This window comes from Macrotis lagotis, chromosome 1 (genome assembly GCF_037893015.1).
Source record: "Macrotis lagotis isolate mMagLag1 chromosome 1, bilby.v1.9.chrom.fasta, whole genome shotgun sequence".
NCBI classification, from domain to species: Eukaryota; Metazoa; Chordata; class Mammalia; order Peramelemorphia; family Peramelidae; genus Macrotis; species Macrotis lagotis.
The window spans coordinates 409,824,883-409,849,696 of record NC_133658.1 but is presented as its reverse complement, the minus strand read 5'-3'; the positions used below and the strand labels follow the sequence as shown (position 1 = coordinate 409,849,696).

At 38.1% G+C, this 24,814-nt stretch overlaps 1 long non-coding RNA gene across 1 annotated transcript in view; it reads right to left on the bottom strand.

Moving 5' to 3' along the window:
* The window catches only part of LOC141506187 (uncharacterized), a 108,960-nt gene that overhangs the window by 64,722 nt on the left and 19,424 nt on the right, over positions 1 to 24,814 (bottom strand). The window contains exon 2 of the long non-coding RNA XR_012473788.1: positions 10,445 to 10,576. This is a non-coding gene — a long non-coding RNA (uncharacterized LOC141506187). The remainder of the gene's footprint in view (positions 1 to 10,444; positions 10,577 to 24,814) is intronic.

Below are 24,814 nucleotides of genomic sequence, written 5' to 3'. Positions count from 1 at the left end.
TTATTAATTATTGTGATAATAATACTATAGTGTATACTGCATCTTCTTAAAATTAAAAGCTTTTTCAATCCCCTGATTATATTTCATTGTCATCCCTGAGGAGGAGAGAGACAGGTAATACAAGACAACATGGTCAAAATGATGACTTTCCCAAGTTCACCCATCAACACTACAGGGGTCAGTTGTCTCCAGTGCAATAAATAGATTAGAGCTGATAAACAGAATCCTACCCAGAGGAATTAACACCACAAGTGTTCCAGGGTTAGCTTGTATCCTAGTCAGCCATCTTATTTACATAACAGGCAAGAGAAAGACATTCTAGTGGTGTTTGCTTTGATGTTTTAATGATATTATTATAAGAGGGCAGTAGTCCCACAGCACACGAGGTATATCTGTCTATTTCCTTGGCAAGCTTCTGTTCCTCAATACCAACAGATGGACCTCTGCTTTATCAGGAAAATTGGAAATACTGGAAAGGAGATTTGGACAAGTTGGCAACAATAATTATAGTACAAAGGACCTTGAAAGTCTCACTGTAGGATTCCAATATCAACAATTATTATGACATTTACCCAATAGCTGCTTTAATCTGAAGCAGCCCCAAGTGCTGGACTATTGTTCATACAAATGTAGGGAAGAGAGGTGAACTCAGAGAAACTGGAAGTCCTAGTAGCTAGGATTAGGTTATTGCATTCATATATTACTAAAGGATTTCCCTAAATCCTTGAAGGCTAAATGAGAGGAATACAAGTTCTGGCAGGTTTTTGCCAAGCTAAAAAGACTTTAGGTACTGGGTTGGTTTTGGAATTTGTGACTGGCTTGAGGGCATCCCCCAAGGTTTCATCTTGGGTCCATTCTCTTTTTTTTTTTGTTGTTGTTGTTTTTTCAAGGCAATGGGGTTAAGTGGCTTGCCCAAGGCCACACAACTAGGTAATTATTAAGTGTCTGAGGTCGGACTTGAACTCAGGCACTCCTGACTCCAGGGCCAGTGCTCTATCCACTATGCCACCTAGCCACCCTCCCATTCTCTTTTTTACTCTATACTATATAACTTTGTGATATTATTGGCTCCCACAGGGTCTATTATCTTTGTGCAGATGATTCCCAAAGTTATACATCCTGACTTAGTCTCTCTTCTGATACATAGTCACACAGAAACATGTCCAAAACAAAACTCATTATCTTTTCCCTCAAAATCTTTTCTTTCCAAACTTCTCTTCTTTTTTGAAGGTATCTTTCCAGTCACTCAGGTAGTCTTGGTGCCATTCTCAACTTCTCATTTTTACTCACTTCATACATCCAATCCATTAGCAGAACTTGTTTCTGACTTTACAGAAATCTCTTAAACATATCTCCTCTCCTCTCATACAGCCACAAAGCTACTTAAGGCTTTCATTATCCCTGGTGTAGACTACTGCAAAGGCCTTTTAAAAATACTTTATTACCCCTCCAATTATATGTAAAATTTTAATATTTATTGTTTTTAAAGTTTATAGTTTCAAATTCAATCCTTCCCTCTCTCTCTCCTTTCTTTCCTCTCTGAGGTAGTAAAAGTAAGATATAGGTTATATATGCAAAATCATGGGAAAACATTTTTCCATATTAGTCATTTATGGAAGAAAACTCAAAAGAAAAGAAGGAAGGAAAAAAGGGAAAAAAGTGGGAAAAAAAGCATGCTTTACTATATTTAGATACCATCAATTCTTTCTCTGGAAGTGGATAGCAGTTTTCATCATGAATTCTCTGGCACTCATTGTACTATTGAGAATAACTAAGTCATTCACAATTGTGTACAATATTTTTGTTACTGTGTACAGTGTTCTTCTGGTTCTACTCTGCATCAGTTTGGTTAAGTCTTCCAGATTTTTCTGAAGTCATCCTGCTTTTTATTTCTTATAGCACAATAATATTTGATAACTTGTTCATCTATTCCCCAGTTGCTGGACATCTCCTCAATTTTCAATTCTTAGTCACCACAAAAAGAGTTGCTATAAATATTTTTGTATATAAAAAGTCTTATTTAAGTTTTATCAGTCAAAAAACACTTATTTTTAATTTATGAAATAAAGCAAACAATTCCATAACATAGTACAATAAAAAGATAATTACATAAAATTGTAAGTCTGCTTTGCATAACTTGCTATTCCTTTCAATTATACAACAAAATCACCCAGATAGCTACCACTAGACACAAATAGTATATAGATATAAAATTATTCTTGTATTTATCAGTTTTCTCTCTGAATAGCATCTTTCTTCATGTCTTTTATAGTTAATTTGGGTAATTATAATAGACAAGATAGCATCTTCTCAAAGTTATCTTAAAACAATATTTCAATATCTTGGTTCAGCTAATTTCACTCTTCATTATTTTGTGCTAGTCTTTCCATGTTTTTCTAAAATAATTGTGCTCATCATTTCTTATAGTACAGTAGTATTCCTTTACAATCATATACTACAACTTGTTCAGCCATTCCTCAGTTGATGGGCATCCCTGAAATTTCCAGTTCTTTGCCACCACAAAGAGAGATGCTATAAATGCTTTAGAACATTAGAACATAATCTTATTTTAAAATAAAAAATTTTTTTTCTCTTCCTCCAACATCTTATACCTCTTTTGGAAGCAAACAAGAAAATAAAAGCCTTTGTAAAAGAGATGCATATTCAAACAAAAATGAATCCCTCTGTTGTTTATGTTCAAAAATATGCCTTATTCTTTAACCTGAATCCATAACCTCTACATCAGATGGGATGGTTGGTCTTGTCCTTCATTGTCAAAGAAGATCAAAATGACATCACTATATTTGAGACAAATTACAATGTGGCCAACTGTGACTGATTTGATCAATGTGAGTGAGCTCAGAATGTTCTACCACAGATTATACATAGTCCATGTGAACACTTCTATTTCACTGATGAGGGCATGCTATGCTGGGTTGTCCTGTGCCAGTGTCTCATACTACACAATCAATTCTAAAGTCCTTAAAAGAGATTTTCAGGGTGTTCTGGTATTACTTTTCTGACTCCCTTGTGAGTATTTGCCTTTGTGTAAGTTCTCCATAAAATAGTCTTTTTGGTAAACGTATTTTCTGGCATTCTAACTGTGCCCAACCCATTGTAGTTGCACTTTCTGTAGAAACTCTGAATGTTTGGCAGTTTAGCTCAAGAAAGGACCTCAATGTCTGTGATCTTCTTCTGCCAGGGGATCTTCTCAATCTTCCTAAGACAATTTTACTGGAAGCAATTCAGTTTCCTGACAGTCCTGGTAGACTGTCCAGGTTTCTATTCATTTGTATTCATACAGCAATGAGGTCAGCACAATGGCTCTGTAGACCTTCAGTTTGGTAGGCAGTCTAATACCTCTTCTCTCCCACACTTTCTTTTGGACCAAATACTGAGTTAAATCTGGCAATGTGTGAGTCAGCCTCATTGTTCATATGCACCTCTCTGGAAAGGACACTGCCAAGGTAAGTGAACTTATCCACAGTATTCAAAACTTCTCCATTTGTTGCAGCTGATGGTTCTATATATGGATGGTATGGTGCTGGCTGATGGAGCACCTGTGTTGTTTTTTTTTGGTTTTTTTTTTTTGGTGTTAATTATTAGGCCAAACTAGCACAAGTAACAGAGAATTGAGATTGCATCTTAGCTTCAGAGGCTGCATTGAGGCACAGTCATCTGCAAATAGCAGCTCATGTACCAACACTCTCCCCACTTTGGTCTTGGCTTGTAATCTTTTCAAGTTGAAGAATTTACCATTAGTGTAGTAGCTGACCTTGATAACTGTGTTCATCCTCAGTGAAGGCATTTGGTAATATGACTGAAAACTTCATGCTAAAAATATGGGAGCAAGGACACAGCTTTGTTTCACTCTATTGGTGACCAGAAAATCTCAAGAGCATCATCCTCTATCCAGAACCTGGGCAAGCATGATGTCATGAAATTGATGTGGATGTATGTTTGTGTATGCATATATATTTTTCCAAAAACTCTCATAACTAACACACACATACATCCACATCAATTTCATGAAGGCATGCTTGAGAACAGAAATCTGTATATAATGTTTGTAAATCTGACCAAGGCCTTTGAACTCAGGTCCTCCTGACTTCAGGGCCTCCTGACTCCCTGCCATGTCTGGCAATCTAAGCCAATGCTAGCATTAAAGTCACCCAGAATTATAAGCTTGTCCTCTTTTGGTACATCAATGATAAGAGTCTCCAGGTCTTCATAAAATTTTTCTTTGATTTCATCAGGGTTTGTCATGGTGGAAGCATAGGCACTGATGATGGTGGCATGGCATTTTCCTGCAAAGTGGTAATCTCATTGTCATGAGCCTGTCATTCATTCCTTTTGGTAGACATTCAAACTTGTTGACTTGATTTGTTTTGTTTGCAAAACTTACCCTAACTTCCCTGCAGCCACTCCAGAAGAACTTGTATCCAGCTCTAACTTCAGTAAGCCAACTTTCATTTTCTAGCCTTATTTCACTCAGGCCTGCTATTTGGATATGATACCTGCTAAGTTTTCTTGCAGCAAGAACTGATTGCCTTTCAGGTCTATTAGATCTTGTGTTGTCTGTGAGTGTGCACACATTCCTCGATGTGCTGATGGAGAATGGAATCTTCTTTGAAGAAGTTTTTGTAGATTTCTGCAGATCTTGACCATAGGGTGGGATCCCCATCTGCCGTGGTAATCATGTCAGGGTTGGGCAACAGACAGTTTTTAGGGCATCTTTTCTAGCCTCTTTCTCACATCAGGAGGTGAGCACCTGTATTTAGGCTTGTGACTACAGCTCCCAGTGTATCCACACCTGCTACTTTATCACTTGCCTCTCTCCCCATAGGACTTTGAGATAGTATGGTAGAGTGATATGGGTGATATCTTTGGATTCATGCATAAATTCAATTTAAGTGAAGCAGAGTTGCACAAAGTCATTGGCCTCACTCTCCCAAAGTCATCATGATCCAGTAGCAAGATGGAGTAAAAACAACTGGTGCTGGCTTTAGATTCAGTGGGTGACCTTGGCATCTTCAATGTCTAACTGAGCTCTAAGCGCTCCACTGTACCGACTACAGCTGTTGTATTCTCATCCACCCATTCGACCAGTGGAAGACTTCACATGCTTTGGATAGATGTCCCAGCCAACTCACCAATGAGTTTGAGATTCCCTTGGTTACCCTTAAATCTAGTTTAATCCAACTGCAGAAATGATTTATTGGGGGTGTAGTTGCTGTACATGCTACAGCTTCTTGGAGTTGTAAGTGAGAGTTAAGTGGCTTGGTGGAAATCAGAGGTGGAAAGCAGTCCTGAAAAAGGCTCAATAGATGCTAGTCTTCCTTGAACACACCCTCCCTCCTTCCCGCCAACCGCCCCCCCCCAGGTAATGGGTGGTACATTGTGTTAATCAGAACTCTTTAGTCTTTCAAAATTATGTCTTTATAATGTTATTGCTATGCATAAATTATTCTTTTGGTTTTACTCACTTCACTCTAGTTGATATAAATTTTCTAAGGTTTTTCAAATCTCTTTCATTATTTATACAGTAGTATAATAATATTACATTATATCCATGTAGCATAATTCATTCAGTCATTCCCTAGTTGATGGATATCTCCTTGTTTGCCATGACAAAAAGGAATTGCTATAAATATTTTTGTAGTTATGGGTCATTTTCATTGTCTTTTATCTCTTTGAGTCACAGACCTAGTAATATTAGTGGATAGTAAAATGATTTTGGGGTCATAGATCCAAATTCCTTTACAGAATGGTGGTACCAATTCATTACCCTGCAAGAAGTGAACTAGTATATCTGTTTTCTCACTGTCCCTAAAATATTTGCAATTTTTCTTTTTTGGTCAACTTTTTAAGTCTATTGGAATGAGGTGAAATCAGAGTTGCTTTAATTTGCATTCCTCTAATTATTAATAATTTAGAGCATTTTTTCATGTTTATTAATAGCTTGGATTCTAAGAAAATTGCATATATATATCTTTTGACCATTTATCATATTGGGATGGCTTTTTAAAAATACATTTGAATCAAGTTCTTATATAGCTTGAGCAAAGAGACCTTTATTAGTGAAACTTAGGAAGATTTTTCCCTCAATTCTTTTCTTCCCTTCTAATATTAGCTGTGTTAGCTTTGTGCAAATTTTTTTTAGGTTTTATGTAATCAGAATTGTTAAATTTATCTGCAGTGATCTCTTTTTCCATTGTCTGGTCATAAACAGTTTCTCCACATATAGATCTGAAAACTAATTTCTCCCTTACTCCTCTAATTTACTTATAATACCCTCCCTTTATGTCTAAAACAGATTTAGAATTTATATTGGCATTTAGTGTGAGAAGACATTCTATCCCTAATTTCTGCCAGACTGTTTTCTAATTTTCTCAGCAGTACTTTTTGAACGAGTTCTTTTCCTTGTAACTGGGTTCTTTTTTAAAATAGTTTTCTACTGTTTACTTCAAGTCTGTCTCTATTCCAATCCATCTTTCACTCAACTACAAAGGTAAATTGTTATGAAGTGTTGGTCTGATTGTTCTCCTGCTTGGTGAACCCCAGTGGTTTCTTGTTATCTCCAATTTAAAGTATTTCAAACTTGTTACAACCTGGTCCCTTTTCACCCTTCCAGTCTTTTTATACTTTTCTAGCTTCTATCCAATCTGCAATCCAGCTACATTAGTCTACTTGTAATTCCTTGAACAGGACAAATTGTCGCCTTCATGTGTTTGAATGAGCCATCTTCTTTGTCTAGAGTACTCTGTTTTATTTCCCCTCCTACATTCCCTTGCTTTCTTCAAGACTCATCTCAAATCTCACCTTCTGCAGAAGACTTTTTCCAGGTCCCCTAACACCTAATGTCTCCCCTTTCAAATTGTTTCCCTTTTACTCTCTATATATCTTGAATAGATCTAGTTATTTGCCTGTGGTCTCCCTTGTTAGAATATGAACTTCTTGAGAATGGGGACTATTTTCTTTTTATTTTAATTGTATCTCCACATGGCACAATTTGTGGCAAATTGAAATGACTTAATAAATGCTTGTTGATTAAAAAAAAAAAAGACATAATTAAGTGTGAGGAGGCTCATCACCAAAAAGTTTGGCCACCAGATGAGTTTACTGAACTAGAGATAATATGTGTAGCCCACAAGCAGTTTGCTTTACCAGTCAATCTTGTGGGGACTATCAAGAATGATAGAAAATGGGAACAGCTAGGTGGCACAGTGGATAGAGCACCAGCCCTGGAATCAGGAGGACCTGAGGTCAAATGTGACCTCAGACACTTAATAATTACCTAGCTGTATGACCTTGGACAAGTCACTTAACCCCATTGCCTTGCAAAAACAAAACAAAAAAAAGAATGATAGAAAACAGAGATTCTTTCAGTGAGTATGGAGGTCAAGGGGGATTTTGTAGTGATGAACACAAGGTAGATATATTTGTATCCCTCATGTGATTTCTATGAATCAATGGAGCACAAGTTGGTCACCTTCTTAATTTGAAGGTAAAAAAATCTGGAGAAATGTTTTTCTTTTCACTAGTTTATCAGAGAAAATGAGTATGTCTTGAAAGACTCAAGGATAAAGCAATAACAGAAAAAATCCATCACCCTTGAGTAATGGAATACTGATCTGTTGGGAAATTAAAGAGAGAAGGAAGAAGAAGAAAAAGAAGAAGAAGAAGAAGAAGAAGAAGAAGAAGAAGAAAGAGGAGGAGAAGGAGAAACTGGAGGAAGAGAAGTACTAAATAAATCACCCAAGAAAGTCATGAATGAGTCAGTGTCAACATCAATCAACAGTTCTTATTATAGGCCAGGCTGCACTAAGCGCCAAGGTTACATATGGAAAGAATGAAACAATATCTATTTGTCAGCGGCTTACATTCTAATAAGGAAGACCAGTTCATAAATATGTATTCAATCTGCAGAATAAATATAAAGTGAATAAAATACAAATGAATGCAAATAATTCATTAGAGAATAATTTGGGAGAATACTAGCTGTTGGATGAAATGTCTGAAAAGGCTTCAGACAGAAGATAATGCTTGAGCCTTGTTCTGAAGGAAGAGAGGTTGTGAAATGCCAACAAGCAGAAGGAGAGCACTACAGGCATGGGGACTGACTAATGGGAAGACAAAGAGGTGGAAGATGGAGTGTTGTGCGTGAGGACCATAGAGGAGTCCTAAGAGGTGATCAACCAGCCGGTGCTTAGAGCCTTTCAATGAAGGGGATGCTCTGGTACTGACTCCAATTATTAAATGTTTAGTATGAGCATTTGCACCTTGGAAAGAAAAAGTGCAGAGTCTAAGTTTCATTTATTCTTTTGTTGATTTTTAGGCTCAAGAAAGTGATGGAGAAAATGTTAATAATGCAGATTAAACTTAAATTGTGGCAAATGGGGGGGAAGCAGTTGTGAAATATTAACAACATATCCCTGGGGAAATTCACTATTTGCCAAGGCACCTCATTTCCTTTTTTGAACAATGCTTTACACACAGTGAGCATTTAATAAATGTTTGTGAAATTGAATTGAACCTTGAATGTGAGGCCCTGAACAACTGTACAGTCAGACTTGTTATATAAGTGACATGTGTGTAGCACTCAAATGCTTGACAGATGAATTAGCCAGAGTCACATGGTCTGGTGAGGGAAAGGGGAAGAAATGGTTCAGAAGGAAATAGAGCCCAAGGATGGAAGAGACTTAGCTAGAGAAAAATGAGAAAAATTTCACCTGAGTGGAAAGAAAGATGAAGGATCTGAAAAGTTGGGAAAGAAATGTGACATGGGAATTATTTCAATATGATTATATAGCAATTGGCTTTATTTTAGTGTTTTTATTTACATTGTTGTTTATTCTTCCTCCCCTTCTTCTTACGTAACTTCACATCAATTCATATCGCTATTCCTTTGTTTTTTTGAAGTCCTTACTATTTATTGTTTCTTACAGTTCAATGACATTCTATTTTATTCATATACTTCCCTTTGTTCAGTCATTCCCCAACCAAAAAAAGCAGTGCTTTGATTCTAATTCTTTATTACTGCAAAAAAGTGCTTCTTTGAATATTTGGTATTTAAGGGGCATTTTTTTTCTATCTTTGATCCTTTTGAGGCATATGCCCATCAGCGGAATATCTTGATCAAAAGTTATGAACAGTTTAGAATCTTTTCTCACATAATTTAAAGTTGTTTTCCAGAAAGATTGAATCAATCACAGTTTAATCAACAGAGTATTAGCGAATTTGTCTAAGTCTAATTTCAAGAAGCTTATGTCAGGGGTGGCTAGGTGGCGTAGTGGATAAAGCACCAGCCTTGGAGTCAGGAGTACTGGTCTCAGACATTTAATAATTGCCTAGCTGTGTGGCCTTGGGCAAGCCACTTAACCCCATTTGCCTTGCAAAAAAAAAAAAAAAAGAAGAAGCTTATGTCTCCAGACCTATAAAGAAGATTAATGAATGAATGCATTAATAAGCCTTACCTTATAACAATAATTAATAGTCACATCCCTTTATTATTGAGAGACATCAAGGAATAGTAGAAAAAGTGCTGAACTTAGAATTGGTTGAGACCTGGGTTAAAATCCCATCTATGATATCAATTCTGTGACCCTAGGTGAATCACTTAATTTCTCCAAGTCTCAGCTTTCTGTAAAATGGGACACTAATACATGCAGCACCTATTTATGCAGGGTTATTATAAAGATTAAATGAAATCATATATGTATAATAATAAATTGCCACTAACACAGGTAAGGTGGAGATATTCTTTCCCATAAAGGGATTCTGGGCTCCTAAGAGCTTAACTCTGGGGAACATGGCCTCTAAAAGGAGGTCACACTCCTTCTTGCTGTCTCTGGCTCATTATTCCCCTATCCTGCAGTAGAACTCTGGGGAAAATCACTTAAAGCTTAAGTTTGGCTTATGTTTGAGGTCTCCCAAAGAATATCAGAAAGATGTTTAGTACATCAGATATAGGACAACTATTTATTTCCCCCTCACAAAAAATGCTTAAAACACAAAAGACTCAACTATTCATTGCATCATCTCAACTATTCATCAACAAGACTTAAAACAAGAAATAGTTCTTATGCTTATGCTCTCTTGGAGGTTTGTGCTAAAAAACATTAAAATATGAGTGGCACCATTGAACTGCCATTTCACCTTACACTATCCAGACAACTCCCTCAAGTTCAGTATCTCCCAGTAAGCTAAGGCATGTTTGGGTTCACTCTTGATGTTAGACTTCTCTGAGGAAGGTGTGATTGAGAAAATTCCCTTTGCTTCAAGTCAGTTCCAACTGAGGAACCCAGAAACTTCAGTTATAAAGCTTGGCTTCAAGACTGGAAATGATCACCTAAGGATCATTGATCCATCACCCAAACAAAGGTTAAAAAAAAAACCCCATCAAAACAGAAGATACAACCAGGAATCTTAGGCTCAGGCTTACCTTGGTAGCATGTGTGCTTCTTGTCATGTGTGAACAGTCTTTGTAGTTGCTGGGGGTGGAGGAGGAGGCCCTTATCCATCCATGAGAAAAATTTAATCAAGAACTTCACAGGGTTCTCATATTCTTGGAAGACTAGAGAGATCATCAGAAAGAGGGTGGAATTACTCCTTTTAAGGTTTACTGAGCAAACTACTTTTATTGACTCATTAGACAATTCTTTTTAAAACAGCCCTTTTTCTTACTGCTATCACACAGATCAAAAGATCGTTATATCATTCTAAAGTCCTTCAGTGTTGAGCATGTGTCCCCAGAAATCCTAAGAGAAGGTCAGTTCATTTTCATGCATGACCCATCCAATGGCTTCTATTTCTACCACATTTGGAGTGACATAAATGTGGCTATGATTTGGGTTTAACATGTTCAGTCAGATTTTTTTCATATGGCTAAGTCCATCCCCAATAGTCAGTTTAACTGCCTTAAAATGGCACAATTTTCTCTTTTGAACTACTTGGTACTATTTTATTCAGTGCAATAGATGTACTTGGATAGTATTGTTAAATGTCATAAAAATGGAGAAACTCTGAAACTCAATTATGAAACAGTGGCCATTGATGGAACAGTCTTTGGGCAAAGTCTCATTTATGGTTCTATGGGGAAGACAAAGAAATGAAAGGCATGATATCTACCTTCAAAAAGCCGAGGGTTTAGGGGTAGCTAGGTGGTGCAGTGGCTAGAGCACTGGCCCTGGAGTCAGGAGTGCCTGAGTTCAAATCTGGCCTCAGACACTTAATAATTACCTAGCTGTGTGGCCTTGGGCAAGCCACTTTACCCCATTGCCTTGCAAAAAAAACCCAAACAAACCTAAAAAAAAAAGTCGAGGGTTCAGTCGAAAAAACAAGACAAATACTAACCAAACTCTCCTCCCCTCAAAACTTAATAGGCAACTAGGTAGTCCACTGGATAGTGTGCTAGATCTAGATATGACTGCTACTAGCTATGTGACCCTGGACAGGTCATTTAACTTTTTTCTGCCTTGGTTTCTTTATTGGTAAAATGGAAGTCATAATGGCTTCTATCTCCAAGTTGTTTTGAAGATAAAATGAGATAATTTTTATAAAGTTTCTTGCAACCTTAAAGCCTTATATAAATGTTGTCTATTATTAATAAGGGATAGCTAAATGGTACAGTGAATAGAAAACTGGGCTTAGAGTCAGGAAAACTCCTCTTCTTGAGTTCAAATCTGATCCGAGACACTTACTAGCTATGTGACTCTGGGCAAGTCACTTAACTCTGTTTAACAAAATAAATTGAAAAAGAAAATTGAAAAACCATTCCAGAATATTTGCTAAGAAAACATGAAATATGGTTATGAAGAGTCACACACAACTGAAATGACTCAACAGCAACAAAAAATTATTAATAAGAGAAAACTGTTTAACATAGCAAAAAATAGTTATCATAAGCCAATAAATAATTGACTGATAAATGGATGCCATATTGTCTTCTATTGTCTTTCTTAGTAGATGTAAAATCAGAAATGTACCAAATAAAAAATAGATAATTAAAAAATACAATTAGAGTCACATTGATCAGGAGAAATACGGCTTATCTCAGTAGAAGGAAGAAAGTTATTGGGCCACACATATGGAAATTCATTCCCATACAAAGCCCTTTGATTCTTATTTGGGGCACTATCAGACCCAAAATACAGAGAGGGAATAGGAAATCAGTAGAGCTTCAGGCAGAATTAGATGTCACTGTACTGAATTCAAATGGCTGGGATTTAATGGAGATGGGAGCAGAGCCAGGAGATAAAATGAGTCAATGCCTGGATTGGGAGAACTTTGATGCAGGGTTGGATAGTGGGGAAGGGGCAAGATTCTGAAAGCATGACCTAAAAGTCTCTCTGTGTAATGAACAGAAAATAATGGAGGGGTGAGATCTGAGACCCTCAAAGCACCTGTCTGAAGCTCCACAGCCAATAGCTTGTCTCTGTTCCAAGGGACCTCAAGTTAGCTCTGTGGGAACTCACAGCCATCAAGTTACCTTCATTACTCACTGAAAAAACTTCCTAGGTGACAGACTGCCTTCTACAGGAGTACTGTCCTAAAGTTAGTTATTTTATTGCCCTTTCTCTGAGTTTTTCTCTCTAGAGCAGAAGCACAAAGTTGATGGGCTCACTCTTTTGTTCTTTGAACATTATTCCCAACTTGTCCAGTCATAGCTTTTGGGAGGTGATAATTTGTTTAATTCTTCAGTCATTGTGGTTATGTCTGACTCCTCATGACTTCAATTGGGATTTTGTTGACAAAGATACAGAAGTAGTTTTACATTTCCTTTTCAGCTCATTTTATAGATAAGGAAACTGAGGCAAATGGGGTTAAGTGACTTGCCAGGGTCATACAGCTAGTAAGGTCTGAGACCAGTTTTAAACTCAGGAAGATGAATCTTCCTGACTTCAGGTCAGGCATGCTATCTTCTGACCCAACTAGCTGTCCATGGAAGAGTATAAAGACACTCCATATAAACTAGAAGTGTAGTGGTTTAAGTTTTATGCTTATTTTTTTTGTTTTGTTTTTTGTTTTTTAGTTTTTTGCGAGGCAAATGGGGTTAAGTGGCTTGCCCAAGGCCACACAGCTAGGTAATTATTAAGTGTCTGAGGCCGGATTTGAACTCAGGGACTCCTGACTCCAGGATCAGTGCTCTATCCACTGTGCCACCTAGCCGCCCAGTTTTATGCTTATTTGGCTTCAGTTTTCTGTCTTGTGAAATGAAGATGAGATTATAAATAAAGGAGGGCAGTCCTCCATACATAGGTAAAGGAAGGGAGTAAATATATGATCCTGCTTCTCAGAATCTGTGAAGAGATATTGTGCTAAGCCTAGATTGCATCAGGTAGAAGAGACAGTGTATGCTCTTTATAGTCATAAATGTTAGAGCTGGAAGGGACACTTGAATTCATCTAGTCGAACATTTTATAAATGAGGCCACTAAGGTTCTTAGTAGATAAGTGATTTACCCAAGGTCACATAGGTAGCAAGTGGACTCTGTTAGGGGTAGAGGAAAACCACAGTCTATTTGGCAAAATGATATCATGAGTATCTCTTTTCTATCACTGCCTGCTCTTAAGACTCTCAGAATTATAAAAAAAACAGACCTATTACCTCCCTTTAATGAACCTGCACTCTATTTGGGAAGGTGAATATTATGTCTCTAATACATGTTCCAAAGCAGTTCTGGATTTACATAGAATGGAGTTCATATCAATGAATCAACATTTCTTAATTGTCTTTTCTGTGATCTAAGTGCTGAGGATACAAAAAGAGGCAAAAAATAGTCCTTGAGCTTACAATCTAATGAGGGAGAAAACATGTAAACAAATATAGCAAGTTCTATACAGAATAAATAGGAAAAAATAACTGAAGTCAGGCACTAGAATTAAGAGGTTTTGGAAAGGCTTTTGGTGAAAGATGGGATTTTAGATGAGATATAAAGGAAGTCAGGAAGGTCAGCAGGCAGAACAGAGGAGGGAGAATGACTCAGGCATGAGAGATAGCCAAGAAAATTCTCAGATGGAGAGAAGCAAACCCATCAGCAGGCTCCTGCAATAGTCCAGGGATGAGGTGATGAGGACTGGCTATAGAGTGGTGGCAGAGTCAGAGGAAAGGGGAGGCATGTTTGAGAAATGTTGTAATGGTGAAATTTTTTTTAAATTGATATTTTATTTTTCCAATTACATACTATTGTAGTTTTTCATCATTCATTCATTTGCAAATTTATTAAGTACACATTTTTCTAATACTGTCACTTCCTCCCCTCTTCTCCTTGGCAGTGAACAGTTTGATAAAAGGTGTTCATGTACACTTGTGTTTAACATATTTACATATTAGTTATTTTATGTAAGAGGAATTAGAGCTAAGGGGGAGGAAAGAAAACCATGAGAAAGGGAGGAAAAAAAACATAAGGGTATTTTTAAAAAAGTGAACATAGTATATACATTCAAATTCCATGATCCCCCCCCCCCCCCCCGATGTGGATGGTATTGTCTATAACAGATCTCCCAGGATTGTCCTTGATCTTTGAACTGAAGAGAGGAGCTACATCGATCATAGTTTATTAACTCACAGCACTGTTGTTATTGTGTACAGTGTTCTTTTGGTTCTGCTCCCTTCACTTAGTATCAGTTCACTTAATTCTTTCTATGCTTCTCTAAAGGCCAACCACTCATGGTTTCTTTTTTCTTTTTTTAAGGTTTTTGCAAGGCAATGGGGTTAAGTGGCTTGCCCAAGGTCACACAGCTAGGTAATTATTATTAAGTGTCTGAGGCTGGATTTGAATTCAGGTACTCCTGACTCCAGGGCCAGTGCTCTATCCACTGTGCTACCTAGCCGCCCCGCCACCTAGACGCCCCAATGGTTTCTTATAGAATAAAAATGCTCCATAAATTTCATATACCATAACTTGTTCAGCCTTCCTCAGTTGATGGGCATCCCCTTAATTTCCAATTACAAAGGTGAAGTTGACAGACCTTAGCAACAATTTGGGTTAGAGATAGCAAAAAGTCCAGGATGACTTCTGACTTGTGAACCTGAGGGACTGGAAAATGGTGTTTCCCTCTACAGTGATAGGACAGGTAGGGAAGGATTTATGAGGAATTTGGACATATTGAGGTTAAGATGTCTTGGAAAATTCTCATTTGACTCATCTTGCTGCTAATGTACTGGAGACATGGAATGTCAGGCTGTTCGGGTGCAGGAACCCTTTCCCAGTCTCCCCTTTTGCTCCCTCTTTGCTTTTGATTCTTTATTCTTCTATTACTCTGAATAGACTGGAATTGGTTCCAATTAATGGTAAAACTCTGAAGATTCTTACTTAGATCTGGATATATCAAGGTCATGAAGGATTGAATGAAAAATAAATTAAGTGCTTTCTATGGGGTTTCAAATAGAAAAATAAGATAATCTATTTTCAAGGGGCTCACACTCTAATTGGGGAAGACAATCCTTATAGTAGGATTCACTCAACTACAGGGCAGATGGAAAAGTGCAGGAGTCTTTTAGAGTACATTGAAGTAACTGCTGCAAGGTGGGGAGCCTGGAAGATGATCAGCCCAACCCCACTGGGAAGAGTGGATCTAATGGTTAGAGTGGAACAGCGAAGTTGGGTTCCCTCCAATAAGGATAGGAACAAATTGAGGAAAGGAGAGTTGTCAGTATCTGGATAGGAAAGGAAAAAGTTGGAAGAGAGATCTAGGTAGCTTGAGGGAGGGAGAGTGGCACTAGCTCCTAGCTAGGATCTTAGCTTCTCACTAACACCTTCAGCTTCCTTTGGAAACTGAACATATGATATTTTTGTTTTTGAACTGGTCTGTCATTTGTTTCCTCCCCTTCTAGTGAGGAAGGTCCCTTTATCCATGAAGATTTGTATCACTTATGCAACATATGGTCTTAGTTGCCTGGGACACTGATGATTTGTCCAATGTCACACAACTAGTATGTGGCAGAATTCATGTCTAACTCTAATGCCAGCCTTCCATTCACTTTACCACCCTACTTACTTCATAATATATCCAAGATTTCAGTAGCTCTTACTTAGTCACAGGGCATCAACCCCTGAATGAATGAATAAATGCCTCAATTTATGCTTCAGATTTTCTTCATAAAGCAATTAGTTTAAAGATTTTCTTCATAAAGCAATTAGTTTAATACAGAAATATGTTTCACATGATTGCACATATATAACCTATGTCAAAGTGCTTACCATTTTAGGAAGAGAGGAGGGGAGGGAGGGGAAAAATTTGGAAATCAAAATTTTGTAAAAATGAATGCTAAAAAATGTCTTGACATATAATTCTATGAGATTTGATATAAAGTACTTATTAAATGATTATTATATGCAGGCACTGTGCTAAGTGCTAGGGATGAAAATACAAGCAAGCAAGATGGGCTTTGTCCTCAAGGAATTTTTTTGTGTAGAGGATGACACATAAAAGGGAATTAGCTGAAATCTGGAGAAGATGACCCAGTAGCATGATGAAAATGGAGAAGTTATGTGGAGGCTTGGTTCCTAGCAAAAATAGTGTGAAAGCTCATCTCTCAGAATCCAGTGTGGTTTCCCTAGAAAGGGGAATCTAAGATTCTGGAGGGGAGGAGGGGGGAGGCTTACTGAAGTGAAGATGCCATATTTGGGGGTTCACAGTCAATAAGTGAGTCCTAGTGGCAAAAACCCATGAAACTCTTCACAACTTCACTCATTTCTTACCCATTCCTTCCAGTTTTCTACATTCCTATCCTTGATTTTACCCTAGTCTTCATTCTCCCTCATATCACATATACAATGATTAAGTCTTTTCCTTTCTGCCTCTATAACATTTCTTGCATCCAACCTTTTCTTGCCACCTCTACAGCCTTCATTCTCACATGATTTGTGTAGTCCTGGGTTCCCCAGTCATTTCCCCTTTGACCCCAACCTTCTGTAGCAGACTTTCCATCCTTAGGAAGAAGTTAACAAATGTCTTTCTTTCCCCCAAGTGGTGATTAGAAGCATCACTTAGGCATCCTCTGTGCCTTCAATCATTTAAAAACTGTGACCAAGGAATGTTTTGTCTTCAGGATACATATAATGTTGAAAGGGCACCCCTGACATTCTCTTATACTGGCCTATGTTACTCTGTTCCAGTTCCTTGACATTCTTTTCTGGAAAGATGTGAATTTAAATCTGGCCTCAGACACTTAGTATAATTATGAGAAAGTCATTTGATCTCTATCTGCCTCAGTTTCCTCAATTATGAAAGGGTAATAATAATAGAACCTACCTCCTAGGGTTATTGTGAGGGTAAAGTTAAATAATATTTGTAAAGTGCTTAGCATAGCAATTGGTACACAGCAAATACTTAATGAAATACTTATCTTCTTCCCCTGTCTGTAGTATTTTCTAGTCAAGTAGGAAAGGTGTGTGTATATATGTGTCCTACTCTCCAAAATGGCCATAATTATCCAAAGTAGGACTTTTTGAATTATGCTGATTACTTGAACTTGTCCCTTGAACAGAGTCCCTTCCTCTGTTAGGACTGGAATGCTGATAGAAGACATGAGTCTTACTCTCCAGTAGTCTCCTTATATCTTTCACTAATAGGAACTTATATATCATTCAATAATTCATAGATAGAAATAAAGGAGTTTGTAATTAATTTCCAAATTTCTTCCCTTTCTGGGTTTCTCTTTTTTTAAATTTAAATTTAATATTTATTCTCATTTTGTACAAATGCTTTTTATACATTAATAAAATATTCTTGTTTAAGAGTAAGTGAAATACTCCCTCCCCCCATAAATATAGACTCGCTTGAGTGATAAAGTAAAGGGGAGAGAAAAAAATTAAAATTAAAAAAATAATAGTAATAATTGTAGGTATAGCTAGGTGGCACAATGGATGGAGCACCAGCCCTAGAGCCATGAGCACCCGAGCCCATATCTGGCCCCGTACACCCAACAATCACCCAGCCATGTGACACGCAAGCCACCTGAACCCCACTTCCCTGCAAAAACCAAAAAAAGAAAAAAAAGACCCAAAATAAAATAAAATAGTAATAATAATAGGGGTGGCTAGGTGGCGGACAGAGCATTGGCCCTTGAGTCAGGAGCACCCGGGTCCAAATCCAGACTCAGGCACCCAAAAATCACCCTGCTATGCGGCCCCAGGCAGGCTACCTAGCCCCATTTGCCCTGCACTCCCCCCCCAAATAATAATAATAATAAAAAATGTGCTTGAGTCTTTGTTCCAACACCAGCAACTCTGTCATGGGTGGCTCACATTCTTTTTTTTTTTTTTTTTTTTTTTTTTTTAGGTTTTTGCAAGGCAATGGGGTTAAGTGGCTTGCCCAAGGCCACACAGCTAGGTAATTATTAAGTGTCTGAGACCAGATTTAAACTCAAGTACTCCTGACTCCAGGGCTGGTGCTCTATCCACTGTACCACCTAGGCGCCCCCAATCACATTCTTTATGATAAGTCCATCACAAAAGTTACTTCCATATTTTTTCACTGTTGCCATTGCTGATTGCAACTCCCTCCTTTCATATTTCTCCACTACCATGTACTATATTTTCTTTCTCCTTTCACTCTGACTTTGCTGTAGGGTAGCTGAGTGGTGCAGCAGACAGGTCCCCAGCTCTGGGGCCAAGAGGCCCTGAGCCCCCATACCACCCCTTAGGCCCAGCATCCACCTGGCCCTATGGTCCTGGACAGACCTTCCAATCCCAGCCCCTTGCAAGAAGTAAAAAAAAGAAAATGTGTTATATCTGACCACTCTCCCCGCATGGTCCATCCTCTCCTCCATCACTCACATCACTCCCCCTTCTCCCTGTTCCCCCCTCCTTCTTACTCCAGATGCCTATACCCCATTGAGTATATATGCTGTTTCCTCTCCTAACCACCTCTGATGAGAGCGAAGATTCCCTCATTCCCCCTTGCTTTCCCTCCTTCCATATCATTGCAATAGCTCATTGTAATAAAGAAAAATCTTATTATATGAAATATCTTGGCCTATTCCCCCTCTCCTTTTTCCTTCTCCCATTACATTTCCCTTTTTTCTATTGACTTCATTTTACACCATATTTTATCTTCAAATTCAGCTTTCTCCTGTGCTTCAACTATAAAAGCTCCCTCTCCCTGCTCTATTAACTGAGAAGGTTCATATGAGTATTATCAGTGTCATTTTTCTATACAGGAATACATGCAGTTCATCATCATTAAGTCCCTCATATTTTCCCCCTCTCCTCCAATCTCTATGCTTCACCTGAGTCCTGTATCTGAAGATCAAACCTTCTGTTCAGCTCTGGCCATTCCAGCAGGAACATTTGAAATTCCCCTGGTTCATTGAAAGTCCATCTTGTTCCCTGGAAGAGGACATTCAGTTTTGCTGGGTAGTTGATTCTCGGTTGCATTCTAAGCTCTTTTGCCTTCCAGTATATTATATTCCAAGCCCTATGAACTTTTAATGTAGTTGCTGCTAAGTCCTGTGTGATCCTGACTGTAGCTCCATGATATTTGAACTGTATCCTTCTGGCTATTTGCAATATTTTCTCTTTGACTTGGGAGTTCTGGAATTTGGCTATAATATTCCTAGGGGTTGGTTTTTTGGGATCTCTTTCTCTGGGGGATCGGTGGATTCTCTCCATTTCTATTTTGCCCTCTGCTTCTAGAATATCAGGGCAGTTTTCCTGTAGTAATTCTTTGAAAATGATGTCAAGGCTCTTTTCCTGATCATGACTTTCAGGTATTCCAATAATTTTTAAATTATCTTTCCTAAAATCTGTTTTCCATATCAGTTGTTTTTTCAGTGAGATGTTTCACCTTTTCTTCTAATTTTTCATTTTTTTAGTTTTGAAGTATTGAATCCTGGTTTCTCATCAATTCATCAATCTCCCTGAGTTCTATTCTTTGTCTGAAGGATTTGTTTTCCTCAGAGAGTTTTCTTTTCTCTTTTTCATCTGACCAGTTTTGCTTTTTAAAGCATTCTTCTCCTCAATAACTTTTTGAACTGTTTTATCCATTTGACCTAAGCTGGTTTTTAGCATGCTATTTTCTTCAGCATTTTTTTGGATTTCCTTGAGTAGGCTGCTGATTTCATTTTCATGTCTTTCATGCATCTCTCTCATTTATTTTCCCAGTTTTTCTTCTAACTCCCTCATTTGATTTTCAGAGTCTTTTTTTGAGCTCTGTCATAGCCTGAGCCCAATTTCTCTTTTTCTTGGAATCTTTAGATGCAGGAGTTTGTGCTTCCTCATCTTCAGACTGAGTGTTTTGATCCTTCTTGGGCTCACAGGCAAAATATTTCTCAATGGTGTTCTTCTTCTTTCTCTGCTTGCTCATTTTCCCAGCCTTAGCCTGTTTTTGGGGTGCTTCCTGAGCTTTTGGGACACTCCCACAAGGGTCTCAGTGTGTGAGGCTCTGTCCTCTCTCCTGGTCTGTGAATGACAGACCATATGCGCCCTCCTCTGCCACGGGGCTGAGGTGGGGGGGGCCCTGCTGTTCTATGGGTGGGGCCTAGACTGCAATCAGGATCTGAATGTGGTCAGAGCCCCAGAGTCCTGTTCTCAGGGCAGAGAACAGAGCTCTGCAGTCTCTCTCTCTTCACTCCCCTCCCTAGGTTCAATGGGCTCATGCCCTGGGGGCTCCTGCTTACCAACTGCGCCTGCTTCTGTTTCCTGGAATTTGGCTGCTCTGGCCATGCTGCTATCTGTGTACCCTGAGGGCTGGGCTTCACATACTCACTCTGGCAGAGGTACCCCTGCTGGTCCCCCAAATTGTACCCGATGCTCCCCAGGGCATAGCTCAGGAAACTCCCCCGCTGCTGTGAGCCGTGGCTCCCAGTGCCCTGGGGCTGCCTCTGGGAGGCTGAAGTCCTTTCATTTTGGCTGGCCATCCCTGTGGTGGGCCGCTCCTCCAACCCTGGGGAGCAGAGCCTTTCTGCTCTTTTCCAGGTTACCTTGAGTAGGAAAACTACCTCGTTGGGTCCCTCTGTGGGTTCTGTCTCTCAAAAATTTAGAGTCCTTAGCTTATAAGTTTTATGAGAGAGCGCCTAAGACATGATCTGTTCTTGTTGCCATCTTGGCTCCAACCTTCTTTAGAAATCAGGGAAAGCTCCAGTATTCCAATCAGTCAATACAAATCATCAGCTGCATTATTTTCCCCAGTACTTTGTACTCTCACCTCCCCAGAAAAATCCATATTTTTGTAAAATCCACATTCATTGTAGGTCCCCCAAAGTGCCCATATCAAAATCTATAATCACCCCTTTGCAGTAATAGTCTTTGTTGAGGTTCTATATTCAACTCAGCAGTCATGCTGATGATTCAAACCAAGGACATGGTCATAGAAAGTTATAGAAGCTAAAGCCTGACTGATTGTTGACAAGGTTTACATAGAATAGTCTACTAATAATATAGTACTGGCAAGCTGAGAAATTCCTCCCACCCCCACCAAAAAAAAAAAGAAAAATCAAGTTTCTCAGATGATCCACTTCCCAATGAGAATGTAACCTGTGACCTAAAGGAATCTAGGACTTACTTAGACCTAATTCATTTCTTAGGAGTGTCTCAATGATTAATACTCTCATATAAATGGTTCATATCTTATCTCTATTCAAAGCCAGTCTCTCTCTCTCTCTCTCTCTCTCTCTCTTTCTCTGGGAATCTCTGAATTTAATTTGTTTCTAGGTTTTTTGACTTATCTCACCTGATAGCAACTGAGGCAACCAAAAAACATTTTTTTAGGTTTTTTCAAGGCTTTATTGCAAGGGTTAAGTGACTTGCCCAAGGCCACACAGCTAGGTAATTATTAAGTGTCTGAGGCTGGATTTGAACTCAGGTACTCCTGACTCCAGGGTTGGTGTGCCACCTAGCTGCCCCCCAAAAAACATTTTGAAAATAAATATACTTATTAGAAAAAAATGAAGACATAAATGGTACTTGGATCTGCATTCAATAGCAAGGATCAAACTCTCACCACCAGTACAGTAGGAAGGTAAGTTTCCCTCTTGAATGCAGTTGGTGCTTAGCATTCAAGTAAAGAAATCTGACGTTTACATGGCTTTCCCTTGGAGATGTTTTACTCGACTTTCTCTGCTTTCATATGACTAATCTGGGTCTATCAACTCCACTCAAGTCCATCCCAAGCAGCTGCAATTTGTCTATGCTCAGGAAGTCTCAGGCGCTAGTCCTATAATTCCTGTCTACAACAGCTGTTCCTTGCTAGTCTGTTCGTGGCTTCTGGGCATGTTGCTTGTTTTTCTCTTGTTGCATTCTCCTTCCCTAAACAGTAGTACCAGTACTCTGTTCATTATTCTGTATACCTTTGACACATAGTATTCTGGGAAATGTAGCTTTTGCTTTCCTCTGATCTATTTGCCATCTCCCTTGCTTCCATGAGAGGCTGGGTAAAGAAAAAGGAGTAAAAAACTCCCACAAAGGAAGTCTGCCATACTTTGTAGAAAGGTCACAAGTATTCTGATCTCACTTTTCCAGAGAGTTCTAGGGATATCCCTGAAGGGTTAAGGGTGATATTTAATGCTATTGACTCAAGCTCTTATTCTAATGTAGTTCTCCCCACATTTAACCACCAGTGACTAGTCCCTGATTTCCTTTTTTTGTTTTCTTATTTTTCCAAATTTATTTTATTTTTAATTTATAGGATAACAGGCATTTCTATAACATAGTATAATAAAAAGATGATTACATATGAAATTTCAAATCTATTATGTACAGTTTGTTATTTCTATTACAGGTATAATACTTAATGATGGAAATTTTTTTTCTTTCTTTTTTCTTCTCTACTTCCATTTTAGAGATGGCTACCATTAGACACAAATAGATATCTATATCTATATGTGTGTGAGAGAAATTATTCTATACATACTTCTGTTAGTTTTTTTTTCCTGGATACCGATAGTGCCTTTCTTCTTATGTCCTATTTAGTTAATTTGTGTATTTATATTAGTCAAAATTATTTGCTCAAAGTTGTTCTTAAAACATTACTGTTACTGTATACAATGTTCTCTTGTTTTGCTCATTTCACTCTTCATTATTTTATGCAAGACTTTCCATGTTTTTCTGAGATCATTAAACTTTCTTATAGCAAAATAATATTCCATCACTATTATCTGCCACGACTTGTTTAGCCTTTTGACCAATTAATATCACTTAGGTTTTTACAAAGGGATATACAGGGAAAGGAGGTGAAAAACCAATTTATTAAGTATGGGCTATACTTTACAAATATAATTTTATTTGATTATCACAATATCCTTGGGAGGTAGGTGCATTTATTATCCCCATTTACAGTTGAGGAAACTGAGGCAGAAAAAGGTTAAGTGCTTTGCCCAGGAAAACACAGTTATTAAATATTTTCCTGACTCTTAGCTGCCTTCGCTTGAATTATCCACATCATAAATGCCATGTGGATGTGGAATAGGGTCAGAATGAAGGGCAGATGGTCAGTCAGAGAAGGCTTTCCAGAAGATGTCCAGGAAAATATGTGGTAAAGGAGCATCTTTTCAGGGAGGAAGGAAAGAATAAAGTCAAATGTTCTTATTCTTTTTAGTTTTCTGTGACTTAACACGTGTGAGAAAAGAGACAGGGGCAGGATTCTATAAAGAAGAGGGGAAAAAGCAGATGTGGGCTTTATGTCAGACTTTAGTCCTCTTTCAGGAACTTTGCCTTTCTTTATTTTATCTTTTATGCATTTGATATCTGTCTACTTATGCTGCTTTTACATTCCTGGGCTATGTATCACTTCATTCTTAGGGGATAAAGTATCAGAAGTTTAAATAGAAGGCCCTCAAGTGAAACTTTTCAAAGTTCCCCTCATCAGCTCATCTTCTTTAGAAATATCTTTTTCCAGGGATTCCTTTTATGGATCTTCTGGCACACAGAAGAAAGGCTGATAATGTGGTGTTGATTATAGATCAGGACATCTGACCTACTTTTTGTGATCTTGGACAAGTCACTTGCCTATTTCCTCTTCTTGTAAAATGGCTATAATGATATCTCTGCCCTTATCTGTCTCTCAGAGGAATGAATTGTGAGATTTGATAAGTAAAAGAACTCTTGGTTCCTTAGAGGTTATACAAAGTCAAATCACTTTACAAGGAGCTCTGAGCTCCTAAATCTAAATTCTTTGGTTGTACTGTAATTCTGCTCTGTAGTGTATAGCTTAAAATAACAGTACCTAAAATTGTGTGGGTCTTAGAAATCCTGGAGTTGTACAGGAACATTGATGGTAATGGTATTTATTAAAACTGAAATTTGACCTGTATTTCTCTTCTGTTGAAGACTATTGTGAACATACCACATAGAGGTTTAGTAGTAACTGAATTCAATTCAACCTTGAGTCTGTGAAATATTTTAATTATTAGGGCAAGTGAATAGAGTGCTAGGTCTGGAATCAGGAAGACAAGTTCAAATCTAGCTTCAGACTTATTAGCTATTTGATCCTGAGCAAGTCACTTAACCCTTTTTGCCTCAGTTTCCTCATATGTAAAAATGAGTTGGAAAAGGAAATGGGACAGTATCTCTGTCCCAAGGAATCAGATGTGACTGGAAACAAACAACAACCACCACAATAGGCTACATCTTCACTCCAGGTCCAGTTCTCTATCCACTGTGCCAATGAAAGGATGATGGTACTATGGGCAAGAACAGGAAGGTTTTTAGAGGGATATATTTGGAAGGATATAAGTGAAAGATGCCTTCAAGATACTCAGTACAAAATGTCCTGTAGGCTGTTAAAATGGAAATCAGAAAAGAAATGGGGAAGTGGGGGTTTGGGAGTGGGCTAGATAGTAGGGTCTTGGAGTCATTTGTATAGATACGATA